This window comes from Ascaphus truei, chromosome 2, assembly GCF_040206685.1.
Source record: "Ascaphus truei isolate aAscTru1 chromosome 2, aAscTru1.hap1, whole genome shotgun sequence".
NCBI classification, from domain to species: Eukaryota; Metazoa; Chordata; class Amphibia; order Anura; family Ascaphidae; genus Ascaphus; species Ascaphus truei.
In genome coordinates, this window is record NC_134484.1 from 80,933,755 (window position 1) to 80,938,728 (window position 4,974).

A 4,974-nucleotide genomic window follows, 5' to 3' on the forward strand; every position below is an offset into this window, starting at 1 on the left:
GAGTATAAATAAAAGTTGTTTTTAAATACTTTTTTTGGTGCCGAAGTTTGCGCTGAGAGAGCGGCTTGTCTCTCTCAGCTGCAAACATCTATCGGCACCAAAGGCTTATCGGGAGCCTTATCGGGAGCCAGGCTGTATCGCCACAGCTCATCGGCAGCTTTGCTTTCGCAGTGCTTCAGCAGGGATCGGAAGGATTCGGCCCTTACTGAATACTGCGAGGGCAAATCGCCCAAAAAATACATTTTCGCAATTCGTGCCGAAAATTTTGTATCGGGGCTTACTGCATGAGGCCCATAGACATAAAAACAATTGGACACAAATGATTGTATAAGCACACTGCAACACCGGTGGATACTGATGTAGTGCCCACTCACCAGATGGATATTGTAAGCAGGCAGTGGATATATTAGAGAGTATCCCCTCTCGGTGAAGTTGGCTGCATACTCCTGGGCGTCTCCGTTGGTGTGTGCACGCCAGCCGACGTCTGAGCAGATGGTTTCCCACAGCGCACTGGAAGGGACACGCAGCTACTCCAGGTCTGCAGCAGCAGATTCAACACAACGTCACGAGCACAAGCCACCAGCTCTCTGTACTACAGCAATGCTGATTCGTTCTTGTCGTGGGGGAGATTCGCCAAACGCAGTGAAGCAGAAGTGCAATATATGCCACCCTATGCGTCTCGAAAGCTAACTGCTTTCTTCCTCAGGGATATAAGATATTAAAAGTCTATTGATGGTCCCTTAAATAGAGCGTCCACAATTAAATGAATTATTTTCACCTGCAGACTTATGCACATGCGCAATAAAGCAATTGAGTCAATTCTTAGTCAATGTTGTGTGTTTCAAACACATGCGCAATAGAATAGTCTATAACAATGTTTATTTGTGCCGCTGCAGTTTGAAGACTCAGCTGAATACAGACAAAACATACCATACAAAACAACATAGTGTATAGTGAAAAACCTGAAGGTTAAATGTTTAAATTTATTAAGATGTGACCACTTATAGTGGTATATAGCAATGAAAACTTATATTAACTATAATATAAATGTGTGGTGAATATATCAATGTGATTGTGTTAGGTGAATAAAATACTAAGTGTACTAACAATCTTTGTGAAATGTGTGTATTATGTTGGGTGGATTGGTGTACTATAAGTGGGTAACTAAAGATTTGATGTGATTATAAAACTTATATCAAACAATTAAAACAGGCATAGGAGTTAGACACCCAAATGGACAAATTGCAGGGAATAGCAGAAATGGATACTAGATAAACTGTGTCTAATGATACAGTGCAGGGTTACCCTACCAAAAAAGCTTTAAGATCAAAATCCACGTTTAATCCTAATGGGGATATGGTTTTTAGTTCGTAAATCCAAAAGGATTCTCTCCTCCCCAGTAGGCTCACAGCGTTTCCTCCTCTCCAATGTGGAGTGATACTTTCTATTGCAATACATTTTAGACCTTTGGGATCCTGATTGTGCACTTGAAGAAAATGATTTGACACACTATGTGTAGTTAAACCAATTTTGATATTATATGTGTGTTCGATAATTATCACACATACAGTATATGTACTGTACTAGGTACACAAGGTACTCTTACCTCACAGGTAATTTAACATTAAGTTAAGCGCTATTTGTATGTTTTATTAGTTTTGGGTTTTTTTCATATCAAGTAATCATGGCAACAAGCACAATATGTAAAGGAGACTTTTAGGGGCCTATTCTATATCACACAAACATAGTGACTCATCGCTCACCTAATAGTATTAGGTTAAAAAACTTGGTGCATAGGGAAAAATATAATATCTGACACTTGAACAAGTGACCACCAGGGGTCACTATAAGCCCTATAAATTGCACTCTGAAGTTGCAACATCCAATTATAGATGTATTAATGAGTAATTAATAGGACCATTAGGGGATCCTGAGGACCCCTTACAACAGACTCAAAAGCAATATTAAAATAAAAAAAATAATAAAATGTTATTAAATCTAGCAATAACACAACAAACAAAAATAGGAGACATTTAGACAAAGGATATTAAAATCCCCAATGGGAGAGACGGACGAAAAAGGGGTGAGTTGGTGTATGATTACAACCTATGCAATCATACACCAACTCACCCATTTTTCGTCCGTCTCTCCCATTGGGGATTTTAATATCCTTTGTCTATATGTCTCCTATTTTTGTTTGTTGTGTTATTGATAGATTTAATAAAATTGTATTCTTTTTTTATTTTAATATTGCTTTTGAGTCTGTTGTAAGAGGTCCTCAGGATCCCCTAATGGTCCTATTAATTACTCATTAATACATCTATAATTGGATGTTGCAACTTCAGAGTGCAATTTATAGGGCTTATAGTGACCCCTGGTGGTCACTTGTTCAAGTGTCAGGGCCTATTCTATAAACTTCGATAACCAACTCATCAAGGTTTTTGCGCACTTGAGTGCATTTTCCCGAGAATTCTCGCTCCTGGCCAACCACATCGAGCCTTTGCAAAATCTAAGAATAATGCACCAGTGAGTTGTCGCAGTTCCATTCTACACTGGATTTTCTTGCAAACTTTAGCAGGGTAGTTACCGTGGAGTGCTTGGGGTGAAAGCCTGATTGGAATTGGCATCGATTTTCAAATGGTCCAAGAACTATATTTGGATGACCATGGACGTGATGTCATTGTTTACCATAATCAACCACGAACAAGGTATGGTGGCTGTTTAAAATTTTCTTTCCATATGCCAACATCACAGTGCATTTTCATACTGGATTCTATTTGCTTTCTCCTCACTCACGATTATTTTCTTTTTGATTCAGAGTTTTATGTACAGACACGAGGTAAAGCTATGGGCACTTCTTCTGCACCCTCATATACCAATTTTTTTTATGGGTCTATGGGAGTCATACACATTTTCGGTGACGAACTTATATCGCGATAGTATCATATTTTAAAAGAGGTATATCGACGACTTAATATTAATTTGGAAGGGTGACAGCACTACCGTATCAACCATATATATATATATATATATATAGTCTCTCAAAAAAGAAGAAAGCGCACAGCCTATAGCATAAAAACATTTCACATTTAATAAAGAAAGGGGAAGGGAGGGAATAAGCTCACTCACAAGGAAAGTATAAAATCAAGCAAATTGTGAACAAATAATGTCACCGCCAACCGGGTCGATCCACAAGTGAGTATCCACAGGATGTATCCTCAAAGACCTTCCACAGCCCTAGAATGGAATCAGCTACCCCTCAGTAATATCATCAATGCAGTAGATGGTGAACAGTGAGTCTTGGGTCCTTGGTAGTTATGTCCCAATCCACAGACTAACTGCACTGAGCAACTAGTGCTGTCAGCCTCGTGCACATTAAGCACATCACTATAAGCACACACGTTGTGGTGTTATTGACTGTAGTAGATATATAGAGGATTTACACTGTGTATTATTTGTGTTTTTTCTTTATCAATATTCACAACACCACTTTGAGGACCAGCACCAAGGAGGACTTTTCTTCAACATATCGATTAAAGGATTTTGTATAATCCGTGCGTTATCCAGGTAGCAGGACTTCTGTACACGTAAAGGTGTAATTCACAATTGCTATTGGGACTTATATATTTTTATATATATTTCGTATATGTCATTATCCTGTAGTTACTAGCGCTAGGTTGTGTATACTCCATCATCCATTGATATGTGCCTGTGGGGAAAGGGTACATAGGAAGAACCATGAGACCTCTCAAGATGAGGATCATGGAACACCTACGTTTCATCAAAAATACTAATATCAGGTACCCTGTATCTAGACATTTTACCAATTGTCCCCGGCAGGTGGACACCTTCATTTTTCTGCGTTTGGGCATATTCCAGCCACCACCAGAGAAGGTGACAGACTGAGCAAGTCCAATTGGCAACAAATGTTATGGATTTTTACATTGGGCACTTTAGCCCCTTGGGGCATTAATGTAGACTGGGAGCTGCAACATTTTGTTTAATGCTGATAAAATACCTAATTGTTTACTGATGAGAAAGATACATGCCCCAAAAGATACATGATTGACCCCTATAAAACTATACTACATGTATCTAAAGATGATAAGAAAACCTCTATATATTTTTGATCCTTCCATAAATGTGATTCTTATATGAATATATCCGACATGTGTGCAAATAAGTGTGTCCAATGAATAATGTGCTGATAATTATATTACCCTTGTTTGTATAATGTAGAAGGCATTTTTAAAATCAATTGACAATTACTCAAACCATGACATATAATTTTATATGTGTGATTAATGGTTTTTATATATAGAATAAGTTGTTAAATTGCTTCTTCAAGTTGGGTTGCAACTGCTTCAGATGCATCGTAGCTTCAGTTTCTTTCTATCCTGACAGTATGTCGCTTGCCAAGGTCCATGCTTCAGCTTTCGGTGGAGACAGGTACATAAACCATCTCTGATATGTCCTGTACCTGCTCTTTGAGAAAGTACCTACGAGTGCGAAATGCTTTAGTGGTTTTTCTGTCTATAGCTGCCATCAACATATTGCAATATGCCACTAAATTGATTTCAGTCATACTTGTACTCTAGCCCTTCTGCATATAGATCATCTTTTGCTTTCTTGCTCTATTTTTGCCTCATCAAACATCGTTGGAAGCATGCTCACAAGTTCAGATTGATGGATTCTTGTGAGTACCAAAAACCCCTGTATACCATTGGGGACATGGAATTGAGATGTATCATTTCCTCATGATAGAGGGTTCAAGTCAAGTGCTCTAAAGCAAGTGAACTTAGTGGTTATTGATTGATGATCTGGTTCACAGATGTTTTTGGAACCTCGGACACTTATCCTCTCCTATTGACAATTGAGCACATCTGCATGTATCAAGAATATCGGTATACAGTACATAAATTGATGAGTAATACACTCTGTACCACAGACTTATATAAATATACTTCACACGTA